The sequence below is a fragment of the Mustelus asterias genome, chromosome 4 (genome assembly GCF_964213995.1).
Source record: "Mustelus asterias chromosome 4, sMusAst1.hap1.1, whole genome shotgun sequence".
In the NCBI taxonomy this organism is placed as follows: domain Eukaryota; kingdom Metazoa; phylum Chordata; class Chondrichthyes; order Carcharhiniformes; family Triakidae; genus Mustelus; species Mustelus asterias.
Window position 1 is genome coordinate 80463977 of NC_135804.1, and position 15819 is coordinate 80479795.

Consider the following 15819-nt stretch of genomic DNA (forward strand, 5'->3'; position numbering starts at 1 on the left):
CATGTAATCACCAGCCAGATGCTTTCAAACAATTTGCAGAGAGGTACTAAAGATCTTGACTCGGTCATATTGCTTTCCAAGATCAAATTAATGTAGTGTTGCTTTGGTTACTGTACTTCCTTAGGAACTTTAAAAAAGTGCTCTCACAGGATGTGGGCGCCGCTTGCTAGACCATCAATTATTACCCATCCCTAAATGCCCTTGAGAAGATGCTGGTGAGTTGGCTTCTTGAAACACTGCAGTCCATGTAGTGTAGGTACACCCACAGTGCTGTTAGGAAGGGTGTTTGAGGATTTTGACCCAGCAACAGTGAAGGAACAGTGATATATTTCCAAGTCAGGATGGTGTGTTACTTGGAGGGGAACATGCAAGTGGTGCTGTTTCATTGCATCTGCTGCCCTTGTCCTCCTAGGTGCTAGAGGTCTTGGGTTTGGAAGGTGCTCTTGAAGAAACATCAGCGCAGGCCATTTCACGGGCTTCCCGCTGGGCTTCCACGAGTCTCCATGGCTAGGATTTCCAGAGTAATCAGCTCTGTGCCAGAAATCAGCATGGAGCTGATTACCATACGGAAATCGGGATTTAAATGTCATTAGCAGGCCCAGGATTGAAGTCTCCGGGGTTTACTCCTGCTCCCCACTAACAGGGAACAGGCAGTCTGACCCTGCCGGAGACAACAGAGGCCATTGAGGCCCCTCCAAGGAGGTCAGGGGGTTAGGGGAGTAAGCCTGGGCACCCTGGCACTGATGTGGAGATGCCAGTATTGGACTGGGGTAAGCACAGTAAGAAGGTCAGCAGGTAAGCGTTCTCCAACGCGGCCTTCACGACACACGACAATGCAGAATCGCTGAGCAGAAACTGATAGCCCAAGTTCCGCACACATGAGGACGGCCTCAACCGGGATCTTGGGTTCATGTCATACTATCTGTAACCTCCACGACTTGTCTGGGCTTGCAAAATCTCACTAACTGTCCTGGCTGGAGATAATACGCACCTCTTTAACTTGTGCTTGGCCCTCTCTGCACTCACATTGTCTGTACCTTTAAGATTTGATTACCTTTAGTCTGTAAAGACTCGCATTCCAACCATTATCTTGTAAATTGAGTTTGTGTCTGTATAGGCCCTGTTGGTGGACACAGCTCCTCATTCACCTGATGAAGGAGCAGCGCTCTGAAAGCTTGTGCTGCCAAATAAGCCTGTTGGACTTTAACCCAGTGTTGTGAGACTTCTTACTTTGCTCTGCCAAGGGGCAAACTGGCAATGCCCAAGAGGCACCTGGACACTACCCACCAGGCACCAGGCTGGCGCCAGAGGGGGGAAATCATTGGGGGTGGCGGGTCCCACTACCACTCTGCGCAGGCATCACAGGCAGAGGGAGGGACGACGGTGATTGGGGTTGGTCATCTGGGTGGGGCTGGGATTGCGACTACCAATGGATCAGGAGATCCAGGCTGGCCCAGGGAGATCCGGGAGACCAGCAATCGGGGGTGGGGTGGGGGGGAAGGGTGAAAAGACCAGCAATAGGAGGTTGTGGGGCTGGCCAGTGGTCGGGTTGGCCAGCAATCTGGAGACCGGCAAGGGGGGGGGGAGGTGCCACTGTGCATGCGCCGATCTCGTTGTTTACAGATTGGCACATGTGTAGTGGCCCGCTGAGCGCTATGCTGCCAGCATCTCGGGCAGGAATAGGCCGCGCTCCCAGATTTCCATAGGGAATCCCGCTAGGGCACTTTGTGACACACAGAGTGTCGGAGATTCACTCTGAAAATTTCGCTGAAAAAAACCAGTGGGAGTTACTCCTATTTTCCCACAAATTGGGGATGTAGTATTTTTGGGGAGAATCCTGGTCCACATCTGAATTCCGAAGAGACTTATTCTGCTTGTGGAAACTGTAATCTCGCAACTAACTCGGTAAAACCTGGGGAAAATCTTGATCTGTGAACTCTAGACTCCACATAAAGCACCTGGTGTCATTGAGGAGCATCTATGAGGTGGGGAGAATAACGCAAACAGCTTGCACCGATAATCGTCCTCATTTAACAGATCAGAGACATTAAGGTGAAAGAATAGCAAGAGTTCCTTGTCCAACCACTTTCAAGAATGAACCAGTATTGATACAGAACTTTGATAAGCTGAGGACGAATCAAATTGCTTTACAGCCTGAAAAGTTAACCCTATGTTACCCAACAGATGCTGCCTGAACTTCTGAGTGTTTTCCACATTTGTATTTTACTACCAGCTAAACTCGGTCTTTCTCTGTTTAGAAATTTTCCTTCAAAAGCGGCAATGATGTAGAATTTGACAATTTATAAAGAAGAAACTTGATGAAGTGGCAGAAGCCATGGATTCAAGAAGCCTTCGTTTAGGCTGATAGACTCAAGACAGCATTGAGAATGTGCCGCACAGTTGGAGGTACTGTCTTTCAGATGTACCACTAAACCCAGTCCAGTCTTCCTGCCCTTAAAGATGTAAAACAATTTCACAGCACTGTTTGAAGGAGGCAGGTAAGTTCTCCTAATAGCCTGGTCAATGTTCACAACTCAGCCAATATCAAAATCAGATTTACCAGTCTCTCATCTCACTGCTGTTTGTCTCTCATCTCACTGCAAATTGGCCGGCCTACATAACAGAAATGATTATGTTTCAAGCATAATTCATTGGCTGTGGGATGTCCATAAGCACTTGCAATGTGCCGCATAAATGCAAGTTCTTTGATATCAGAACTGTCTTCGAAGAGAAGGCCATGCTAAACAATTGGATTTGGTTCTGTATCTGGAAGAAGTGACAACACGTTGAAAATTTGAGGGAAAACCTCAAATAAGAGCTCCAAAAGGCCAGTCTTTAAGCAAACAAGTTAACATTACGTTATATTAAACAGTGAATAAAACTAATTCATAAGGGAACCCAAGCCCGAAAACAATATCAAAGGTTAAAAATTTTGCCCATACATCTACTATTAAGATTAATGGTTAACAATTAATCAGAAATTTAATTCTGGCTTGTCTATTTTTGTACTGAGGAAAACTACAACAGGCCCACTGAGCATGCACCAACACAATTTATTCAGTCTTTTCTACAGGGATATAATGGTATATAGCTCTGACAAAGAATCCAATTGAAATTTGCAATATATATAATAACGTCTTTCCTAGAATCTGACAACACATGGGGAGGCCGCTCAGCCCATTGTGTATGTCCTGGCTCTTTGAAATAGCCGTCCAGTTAGGATATTATCCATCCAATTCTTCTTTGAAAGTTACTTTTGGATCTGCTTAGCAGCAACTTTCATCTGCAGTGTGCTTTGTTAAATATCATCTTCCCTCTGATTCTTTGGCCAGTTCTATGGATACCAATCTACCGGCCCAGTGCCCCTCCTTATTCTTCCTTCCAAAGAATTAGAATGATAAAATCCCTACTTTGCAGAAGGAGGCCATTCAGCCCATTGAGTCTGCACCAACTTTCCAAATGAGCATCTTACCCAGGCCCAACCACCTGGTCCCTATCCCCGTAACCTTGTGCATTTACCACGGCTAATCCACCTAACCTACACATCTTTGGAGGGGCAATTTAGCTTGGCCAATCCACCTAACTTGAACATCTTTGCACTGTGGGATGAGAGCAGAGCACTCGGAGGAAATCTATGCAACAAAGGGAGGATGTGCAAACTCCACACTGCCACCCAAGGCCAGAATCAAACCTGGGTCCCTGGTACTGTAAGGTAGCAGTGTTAATCACTGTGCCACCATACCATCTTTAATTATTAAATAAAATCATAAAATTTTACAGCATAGGAGTATTTCAGTCAATTATACGTGTGCTGGCTTGCTGGAGAAACTCACTAAGTTCCTATTCCCCAGTCCTTTCCCCATACTTTTTTCATTCCTTTTTTGCCTCCACTAATAATGTTTTCACTCCTGATAGTCTGTTTGTAAACAATATATCTCAAAAACTACTGTGGGTTTCAACAAAACTTGGTATGGTTCAAGGAAGAACTGGAAACTAACTGCTTTATGATAAAGATGCCGATCTGGATCCTGGAATTAAAAAAAAAAGTTCCATTAACATTAAGAGGCAGGATGAATTGACTTTATTTCAAGATGTAGTGAATTGTTTTATTTAGAATGTTGTTGATCGTTTTAGAATGTAATGGATTATCGCAGCTGCTGTAGTAGAATTTGTCACAGCTGTCAAAATATGAACAGAGTTTTTGGAGCAGGTTGTTGGATGTGGATTGGCCTGAAGCCTCCTCAGTGATATGGAAACTCTTAATAAAAGAATTTCTCTTTTCAGCTTCAAAGAAAGCAACCAAGCAGGATAAGATTTCAAGGAAGATCTGCGTGATTGATCAACAGTTAGTTAATATAGTGTGGCGGATATACATGCTCTGCTGAGTGCTTTCTTCACTTGTCCAAGTTTATATTCACTTCCCTTTTAAAAGAAATGCTGTTTGTACTACTGCTTCTGCTGGAGCATTCTATTTCGAGAAACGTTCTTCTGCATAACAATCCAAAAAATTCTCTTAACCTCTCCTTTTCTTTTAGCAACAATTGTGAGTTTATTGTCTTAGTTCCCCACTCATTGACCAGTGATGAAGTTACTCATGCTTCTGAATGCTGGAAGTCCTCTGAGACTTCTTTATTCCAATGATAAGTGTTTCAGTTCTACTAGTCTGTTCTCAGAACTAAGCCTCTTAGTCCTGGAATCCTCTGAATCTCTTCTGCATCATCTCAATGATCATGTCTTCCTTCCAAAAGCAAGGCTCTGAAACAGGACAGCATATTCTGGCTGTAAACTAATCATTCTTTATATAAATTCAGTGCTAACTTTATGATTTTGTACTCATAAATTCCAGCTTAGAAAATTAAGAATCCCTTTTTTTGTAGCTTTGTGAACTTTCCCTCTCGTTTTTAAAGACTGATACCTCTTTTTATCCAGACGGTTGCTAATGAAGAGGAACCAAGTGTTCTCTCTGGTCATGGAACCTCTAAACTGTGCTGGCAGATACTGTGTGCTTTCTCTCCAGGGACACCCAGGCAGTCGGGCTAAATTGCCCCCTCAACCGCTCACTGTCTAGATTTGTTAATGGCCACCTTGGACACTCAGACCTAGGAGCAGTCCCATGAGCAAGTCTCCCAGTCTGCCCGCTCCCCTCTGCACCAGATAACCAAAGATCAGAAGAGTGGGACTGAAATGCAGCCCAAAACTGAGCAGCAACCACAGAGATAATGAGAAAGGGACCGCAACCCCTCATACTCTGCATAAATATGTCGTATTGACTCTCCTCCAAGGAGCAGGAATTACAGGCAGCCCTAGAGTCTATGAATTGACTCCATTATTTATTGCATGCAAATCCCTGATGGTCAAAGAGAGGACTCCCATTAAGAGCGCCCTCCACTGGGGTGCCCTCCTCTGAACAGCAAGCCTGAATGCCATGTTTGTTCAGACAGTGGGTGAGGAAGTGGAAGGTATGCAAGAGCAGCCCCTCCAGGAGTCTGCTTGCACAGAGTGGGAAGTTTAACAACACCAGGTTAAAGTCCAACAGGTTTATTTGGTAGCAAAAGCTTGACTCACCTGAAGAAGGGGCTTGCAGCTCCGAAAGCTTGTGTGGCTTTTGCTACCAAATAAACCTGTTGGACTTTAACCTGGTGTTGTTAAACTTCTTACTGTGTTTACCCCAGTCCAACGCCGGCATCTCCACATCATGACTGCACAGAGTGGAGCAGAATGGAGAGTTCTGGGAGATAACTAAGACTGATGCAAAATTCCGTCTGCACTTTAAGAGCTCAAGTGTAATCAGGGTGGAAATCATTTTTGATGGATTTGACTGAGCACTGGATGCTACTTCGGGACACGCATCACAAAATTCCTCCAGCGACATCCAGCCCACTCCTCCAGCATTTAATACATCCCAGACCATGGTCATCTTGGCAACCAGAGCCCTCACCACTGTCAGCCAGAAGAATCCATACTGATGGAGGCGCAGATTCCAGACAGACAGCTCCTGGATGATAGCCAGCATTCCTGGCAGGCGAGAACTCCGGCTAGAGGCAATCATGTTTCAGGCCTGGCGAAGACAAGCAGCTCCTACAAGGAGGCACAGAGACCCCCAGGTTTATAAACAGGAGCCGTGTGTCACAATTGAGGCTATGCAGCTGTTTAAAGATTTACACATCTAAACCCCTAATTCTCATTGCTATATTCTTTCTTTTAAATTTTTGCCATCTGATGGAGAGGTCCTCTCTTTATTCGTCCTTTTAAAATATATCGCATTGTATTTATCCAAATAAGTTTCTATTTAATTTTATCTGCCTAATTTGTTACCCAGGTCTTGTGGTATAGCTCTGGGGTCATAGAGTCGTAGAGGTTTACAGCATGGAAACTCGTCCATGCAGCCCTTTTTTTAAGCCCTTAAGCTAGTCCCAGTTGCTTGCGTTTGGCCCATATCCCTCTATACCCATCTTACCCATTTAACTGTCTAAATGCTTTTTAAAAGACAAAATTGTACCAGCCTCTACTACTACCTCTGGCAGCTTGTTTCAGTTACTCACCACCCTCTGTGTGAAAAAATTGTCCCTCTGGAACTTTTTGTATCTCACCTTAAACCTATGCCCTCTAGTTTTAGACTCCCCTACCTTTGGGGAAAGATCTTGACTATCTAGCTGATCTATGCCTCTCATTATTTTATAGACATCTATAAAATCACCCCTCGGCCTCCTACGCTCTAGGGAAAAAAGTCCCAGTCTATCCAGCCTCTCCTTATAACTCTAACCATCAAGTCCTGATAACTTCCTAGTAAATCTTTTCTGCACTCTTTCTAGTTTAATAATATCCTTTCGATAATAGGGTGACCAGAACTGTACACAGTATTCCAAGTGTGGCCTTACCAATGTCTTGTACAACTTCAACAAGACATCCCAACTCCTGTATTCAATGTTTTGACCATTGAAACCAAGCATGCCAAATGCTTTCTTCACCACTCTGTCCACCTGTGACTTCACTTCCAAGGAGCTATGAACCTTGGAAGGTTCTATCCCTAGAACTCTGTTCTATAACTCTCCCCAATGCCCTACCATTAACTGAGTAAGCCCTGCCTTGGTTCGTTCGACCAAAATGCCTCACCTCGCATTTATCTAAATTAAACTCCATCTGCCCACTGGCCCAATTGATCAATATCCCGTTGCAATCCCAGATAACCTTCTTCACTGTCCATTATGCCACCAATCTTGGTGTCATCTGCGAACTTATGAATCATGCCTCCTATATTCTCATCAAAATCATTAATATAAATGACAAATAACAGTGAACCCTGCACCGATCCCTGAGGCACACCACTGGTCACAGGCCTCCAGTTTGAAAAACAACTCTCTACAACCACCCTCTGGTTTCTGTCAAGAAGTCAATTTTGTATCCACTTAGATACCTCACTCTGGATCCCGTGAGATTTAACCTTATGCAACAACCTACCATGCGGTACCTTGTCAAAAGCCTTGCTAAAGTCCATGTAGATAACATCAACTGCACTGCCCTCATCTACCTTCTTGGTTACCCCTTCAAAAGACTCAATCAAATTTGTGAGACATGATTTTCCACTCACAAATCCACGCTGACTGCCCCTAATCAGTCCTTGCGTCTCTAAATTCTTGTAGATCCTGTCTCTCAAAATACCTTCCAACAACTTACCCACTACAGATGTGAGGCTCACCGGCTTGTAGTTCCCAGGTTTTTCTCTGCGGCCCTTTTTAGACAAAGGCACAACATTTGCCACCCTCCAATCTTCAGGCACCTCACCTGTGACTATCGCTGATTCAAATATCTCTGCTCGGGACCCGCAATTTCCTCCCTAGCCTCCCACAACGTCCTGGGGTACACTTCATCAGGTCCCGGGGATTTATCTACCTTGATGCACTTTAAGACTTCCAGCACTTCCTTCTCTGTTATATGTACACTCCTCAAGACATCACTATTTATTTCCCCAAGTTCCCCAACATCCATGCCTTTCTCAACAGTAAATACCGATGAAAAATATTCATTTAGGATCTCACCCATCTCTTGTGGATCCGCACATAGATGACCTTATTGATCCTTAAGAGGCCCTACTCTCTCCCTAGTTACTCTTTTGCCCTTTATGTATTTGTAGAAGCTCTTTGGATTCTCCTTTGCCCTATCTGCCAAAACAATCTCGTGTCCCCTTTTTGCCCTCCTGATTTCTCTCTTAACTCTACTCCTACAGCCTCGAGACTCTTCAAGGGCTTCAAGTCCCATTTCACAACTTTATGGCCATAGAAAGTTTGTTCATGACCAAACAAATTGAGTTGGGTACACTTCAGTTCCACTGTCCTGATCTTTCGTCATCTGGCGCAGAGGGGACTGGGCAGACCGGGAGACTTGCTCGTGGGACTGCTCCTGAGTCTGAGTGACCAAACAAGTTGTTTTGGTGTCACATTTGCATAATAATGCTTGTAAAGCTTCTTGGAATGTTTTGTTACATTAAAATGCTATATAAATGCATATTATTGCATGTTTCATTTCAGAATGCTGCATCCCAAAGTATCTGGTATCCTTCCTAACCCAGTCCATGCTGCAGTGGAATCCACTGGGATTCCCAAGTACAAATGTGAAGATTTACAAACACGTACGAAAAGTGACCAATCTGACCCCAAGGTTTTCTTTCACAGATGCATGGATCAATGAGGCTAACAAATACTTCAACTTTAGTACCAGTTGCAGCCATATTATCACACACTATTTTTTCCGAAATATAGACTGAAGAAGTTGATTAGGAGTTCTAAAACATGGGATTTTGTAAACATTGCCAACATATTACTCAGACTGCAGTCAATGAAACAGAGCCATGATTTTCTGATTCTGGAGGACTTTACATAACCCAATTCTAACAGCTTGAAGAACTTCTGCACTTTGAGCTGACAGCAAGACTGATGCACATTGACAGCATTACAAACATGCATTTGTACTCTTTTGAACAAAATAATGAACAAACTAATAGGGATCACAGCCCCATAAAGGGCACGACTACAAAAACGTTCAAAGGAAAATTTGCTAATTAAATTAAAATGGTGTTCATGGAGCTGACAATGCACTCTAAACCCTGTGGTGCACACCAGCCATGGAGGGCCTCAAGCTTACTGGTGGACACTACATGTCCCTTCTCCATGGACAGCTGGATCTGAACATAACTGCGGAAGAATGGCAAAGAGTCGGCTCTAACAATCTCTTCCACTGCCCACTGCCCAAACCTGTCAATGGCCACCTTGGCCAGGGTCAGATGAAAATCCACAAGGAGATCCTCCAATCTGCCCACAAAGTGGCCAGAGATCAAGAGCATGGTGCCGCAGTGCAATCCAAATTTTAAAAGCAGCCCCTTTCACGAGTCATAAAGGTTCTTGCACAGTCAATATACACATGGAACATGGACTCAAGGCCTGGGTGTCTGTAAATGATCTAAATCCAGGATTGCTGCTTGCAAAACCCTTCATGTCAAATGCATGATGGTAATAGGGAGACTTCTGTATAGAGCACTCTCCACTGGCGGCCCCACCATTTCCAGATCGCAGAACGGAATGCTAGGGCATGGCTGGCAGGTTTTGAAGGTGAGGAAGTGAAGGTATGAAACAGCAGCTCATAGAGGAATCCTCTCCTTGTGGAATGGAAAGGCACAGAGGGAATTTCTACAAGACAGCTCAGATTGTAGGGGTCGAGGTGCCTGAGGGAGATTTCATGGGGCCCATGTGAAATTCTGTCTGAATGGGTATCAGTTCAGACTGGAGCCCACCGCACACTTGAGCTACCTCAACACTTCAAGCGCAGTCTGTGTGAAGTTTGCACATTCTCCTCGTGTCTGTGTGGGTTTCTTCCGGGTGCTCCGGTTTCCAAAGATGGGCAGGTTGGGTGGATTGGTCGTGCTAAATTGCTCTTTTGTGTCCCAAAATGTGTAGGTTAGGGGGATTAGCATGCTAAGCACATGGAGTTACGGGGATAAGGCCTGGGTAAGGTGCTCTGTTGGAGAGTCAATGCAGACTCGATTGGCTGAATGGCCGCCTCCTGTGCTGCAGGGATTTTAATTTGAACTGTGTGGACATGAGTTAATAAATTCCTCCTCCTCCTTCAGGTACTATGCTTTAGGAGGGTGTTGGTGACCATGGACTTCCATTGGATTGGTCCATGATTATGCTTGGCAAAGTACGGCAATTGTTTGCCATTGCCTTTTGCAATATGGCGGACCAGGAAAGCTCTGCTCTTACCACCTGCCATCAGGTGTAGGGGCTTGTAAAATGTAATTAACAAACTTTCTGCTTGTGAGTGTTTCAGAATGTAAGAGATAGAAGTGGAGTAGATCACTTTTTTGAGCCTGTTACGTCATTCAATATAATCATGGCTGATCTTCTATCTCCATATCTCTTAATTCTCTTAGTATACAAAAATCAATTGTTCTCTGTTGTGAATATATTAATCATTAGGCATCCACAGCTCTCTGAGGTAAACAATTCCAGAAATCCACAACCCTGTATGTTAAGAAATTTCTGATCATCTTGGTTCTAAGTGGCTGACCCTTATTCTGAAACTGTGACCCCTCATTTTAACCTCCCCAGTCAGAGGAAAGATTCTCTTAACTGTCTTACCAAGCATTTACCATTAACCACTGTCATTCCTTTATCAACACGTCCCTGTTGCTTCAGATAACTCTGTTAACTCTTATTAAACTCTATTGTTCAGACACGACCTGACATTAAAAAATCCTTGTTGGCTGTCCTTAATGAACCTCTTCCCTCCCCAGCAAGGAGTTACATGCATATTGTAGACTGGAGCCATGGATAGTGGTGGTAGAGGTGCCAATTTCTTTCCATTTCAAAGCTGACCAAGAATCATTCCCTCTCTTACCTCTTGCATACGTTGGAAGGATTTTCAAATTGATGCTCAGCTTGTTAATTGCGTTATGAACATGTCTTCCTTGGAGTGGGACCAGATGTTTTGGTTCAGAGTCAGGGCACTAACCACAGCACCATAAGACCTTCAACCAACTTTTTTCTTTCTTTAAAATTTGATGTTTAATCATAGCCTCGGTTCAGCAGTTCAAATCTTTTTGCTTCTGTTCTACATTCATCTTAATTTCCGTCTCGTTAGCCTTAAAATTGTGGCTTATCAATCTGTAAGTGCCTTAAAGCTTACCTTTAAGGCATATTAATCTCAGGAGGATTCTATCCACTTCAGCTCAAAGTCATCTTGAACTAAATGCAATGGCTGAAAGAAAGCTCTTTTAAAGAATAAAGTGATCAGGGTTTAATATGACCCAAGTGATTAAATTCTTTAGCCATCTTAAGTTTATGCTGATGCCTGCACACAGTTAGAGAATGTCCTGGGGAAATGTTAAATTATGTTTACCTGGTGATTTTCATGTTCTGTTTGCCATTAACACAGGATTAACATCAGCGATTTCTTGAAGTAAACTTCCAGCATGGCTAAGAACAATTTTAAAAAAAACACAGGCACACAAGTGTGAATTTGCAATGGTTAGATGCCTTTATCAACATGCTTCTACAAGAGCTGAACTGTCACACTTCACAGAAATAGTCTGTTCTTTGATAGTGGGCGGCACGGTAGCACAGTGGTTAGCACTGCTGCTTCACAGCTCCAGGGACCTGGGTTTGATTCCCGGCTTGGGTCACTGTCTGTGTGGAGTTTGCACATTCTCCTCGTGTCTGCGTGGGTTTCCTCCGGGTGCTCCGGTTTCCTCCCACAGTCCAAAGATGTGTGGGTTAGGTTGATTGGCCATGCTAAAATTGCCCTTAGTATCCTGAGATGCGTAGGTTAGAGGGATTAGTGGGTAAATATGTAGGGATATGGTGGTAGGGCCTGGGTGGGATTGTGGTCGGTGCAGACTCGATGGGCCGAATGGCCTCTTTCTGTGCTGTAGGGTTTCTATGATTCTATGATAAACAGAGTTAAAATGCCATGAATATATCTAATATGACAGAAACCAAATGACCACGTGCACAAATTAATCGTTGCTTGTACAGATATCACCACCAAGCGGTTCAGTTTCCATCTAGAATCCAGACTTCACAGAGCAGTCCTCTTTGAAGGGTCTGTGTCAAATATTTTGTTTACAAAACACTCAACATGATTTATATCAAAATAGTCTTGTCACAAAATCAGCTATTTCCTGGCAGGTCTCCCTCTTGGAGTGCTCGAGATTAAGCCTTCAACTAGATAGAGATAAACTTTGCCTGATCTAACAGCACTGCTCAGTGCTGTTGGCAGGTAATTGTTTGCCTTGAACTCAAGGTCACATAAAGGACAGTTGCAGCTGTGTATAAAATTCATTTCTCCAGATCAGAAGAACACAGCACAAAGTGACTATCGTTCTTATTACCTTCAAAAGATGATCTGATTGTGGTTCTGAAAATGTTGAAAGGATTTGATGGAGTCGACAAGGACACTGTTCCATTCTGGTGGTGGAATCAGGAATAGCAGGACATAATTGTCAAATGAGAGCTCAGCTGTTGAGCAAAATTAGGGAGGTTTTTCCCCCCCGAAAGCTATAACAGAAACCTGTAACCTTCACCCCCCCCAACCAAAACCTGAAGACAAAAAAGGGCTGTGGATGCTGGAAGATAATGGAGTTTTCGAGAATGGGATCAATAGATTTTCACCAGGTAATGTTATCAATCAATATGGAGGCATGTCTGGTAAATGGAGTTGAGGTGCTGATCAGCCATAATCTAATTAAATTTCAGTGCAGGCTCAAGGAGCTGAAAGCAAGATTTGAGTTCTTACTTTGGAGGGCCACTTGAGACATGGTATTTGCCTGGTTTATATCACAGAATAGTTACGGCGCAGTCGGCCATTCGATCCATTGCGTCTGCACCAGCTCTCCAAATGAGCATCTTGACTTACTGCCATTCCGCTGCCTTTTTCCCATGCCCCTGTGCATTATTTCTATTTTTAAAAAACTCCTCTGATACACTCTTGAATGTCTCAATTGAGCTTGTCTCCACCACCCTTTCAGGCTGTATATTTCAGACCCAAACATCTTTGTGGAAAAGTTTTTTCTCACGTCGCATTTGCTTCTTTTGCAAATCAATTTAAATCTGTACCCTGTCATTCTTGATCCTTTTATGAATGGGAACAGTTTCTCCCTATCTACTCTGTCCAGCCCCCTCAGAACTTTGAACATCTTCGTCAACTCTTTTTAGCCTTCTTCTCTCCGAGGAGAACAGTCCCATTATCTCCAATCTATCCTCACAACTGAAGTTTCTCATCCCTGGAACCATTCTTGTAACTCTCTATTGCACTCACTCCAATGTATTCACATCCTTCCTATAGTGAGGCACACAATACATTCTATGTCACTGCTGTTTGTGGGACCCTGCTGTGCACAATTTAGTTGCTTTTTCCTACATTTCAACAGTGGCTGCAAAATGTTTCTAAGTATCCTGAGTTTGCAAGAAGTGCTTTATAAGTTCACGTTTGTTTTTTGTACACTTACTGCTGTCAATGTGTATCAGTTTTACTGTCAGTTCAAAGTGCAGAACCAGTGTTCTTCAAGCTGTTGGAATTGTGCTAGAAAGTTATGGCTCAGTTTTATTGACTGCAATCTCAGTAATACATTGGCAACGTTTACAAAATCCAATGTTTCATCAAAATCCACTCCTTCAGTCGATATTTAGGGAAAAGTAGGGTGTGATAATATGGCTAATAACTACTCATTAATTTAACTATTTGTTAGCTCCTTTTTTTTAATAAGGAGTTGACGATACCATAGAATCTCTACAGTACAGAGGCCATTCCGCCCATCGAGTCTGCACCAACTCTTCAACAGAGCATCCCACCCAGGCCATTTCCCATAACCCCATTTATTTACCCCACTAATCCCCCTAATCTACAAATCTTGGAACGTTAAGGGACAATTTAGCATGGCCAATCCACCTAACCCACAAATCTTTGGACTGTGGGAGGAAACCAGAGCACCTGAAAGAAACCCACGCACACAAGAGGAGTACATGCCAGCTCCACACAGTCATTTAAGGTCGGAATTAAACCCCTGGCACTGTGAGGCAACAGTGCCCCCCAACAATCCATGTGTCTATGAAAGCAAACCTTAGGCTCAGATTGATCACTTTTTGTACGTAGAATCATCATAGAAACCCTACAGCACAGAAAGAGGCCATTCGGCCCATCGAGTCTGCACCAACCACAATCCCAACCAGGCCCTACCCCCATACCCCTACATATTTTACCCACTAATCCCTCTAACCTACGCATCTCAGGACACTAAGGGCAATTTTAGCATGGCCAATCAACCTAACCCGCACATTTTTGGACTGTGGGAGGAAACCAGAGCACCCGGAGGAAACCCACGCAGACACGAGGAGAATGTGCAAACTCCACACAGACAGTGACCCAAGCCAGGAATCGAACCCAGGTCCCTGGAGCTGTGAAGCAGCAGTGCTAACCACTGTGCTACCGTGCCGCCTGTGTTCGTGAATCTTCACCTTCTGTACTTGGAAATCCCAGTGGTTTCCACCTTTAGCATAGACTGGGTTAGGAAGGATACAGGACAGTTTGGGATATTTCAGTAATTGCAGAGTAGACAAATGTAGACATAACAGGCAAATGCCTAATCTCAGATGGCCATTAGACACAGGAACATAAGGAATTGGAACAATATTGCCAGAGAGCTGACACCACACAGCAATCAGAAACCACCAAAGCTCTACTTTCTCAGAAGACTAAGGAAATTTGACATGTCAACTACGACTCTCACCAACTTTTACAGATACACCAAAGAAATCTTTCTGGTTGTATCACGTATGGCTCCTGCTCTGCCCAAGAACTGAAGAAACTAGAAAAAGGTCGTGAATGTAGTCCAATCCATCACGCAAACCAGCCTCCCATCCATTGACTCTGTCTACACTTCCCGCTGCCTCAGCAAAGCAGCCAGCATAATTAAGGACCCTACGCACCCCGGACATTCTCTCTCCCACCTTCTTCCATTGGGAAAAAGATACAAAAGTCTGAGGTCACGTACCAACCGACCCAAGAACAGCTTCTTCCCTCCTGCCATCAAACCTTTGAATGGACTTACCTTGCATTAAGTTGATCTTTCTCTACGCCCTAGCTATAACTGTAACACTACATTCTGCACTCTCTCATTTCCTTCTCTATGAATGGTATGCTGACTGTATAGTGTGCAAGAAACAGTACTTTTCACTGTCTGCTAATACATGTGACAATAATAAATCAAATCAAAACAACTTGCATTTATATACCTTTAATGTAGCTAAACATTCCAAGGTGCTTTCCAGGCATTATAATAGCCCAGCAAGCCAAATGGTGGGGTTACATGTAATGTGACATGAACCCAAGATCCCGGTTGAGGCCGTCCTCATGCGTGCGGAACTTGGTTATGAGGTCTTAATCGGGAATAAAGGAATGTGGAGCAAAAACAAAAAATGCTGGAAAATCTCAGCAGGTCTGACAGTCGAGAGAGAACGTTACGAGTCAGCAAAGCAGCAATGGTTTGCTGCATTCTCCACAACTTGACCATCATAAGAAACCTTAGACATGGGGCTTAAAGAAGGCTGGAAGTGTGAACTGGTACTGGATGAAAGCATCATGACTGCTCCCAGAATAGTAGACATTCACCAACATGATGTTCTGTGGATGTTCACACAACACTTGCACATTGAATGAGTGGCACCCCTTGTGATTTCAATACGTCTCCCCGTTATGATGTGGCATCCCCCAGGCCACATGTGTGCAAAGGCTTCCAGGATTAGGTTGATTGGCCAGGTACAAAATTGCCCC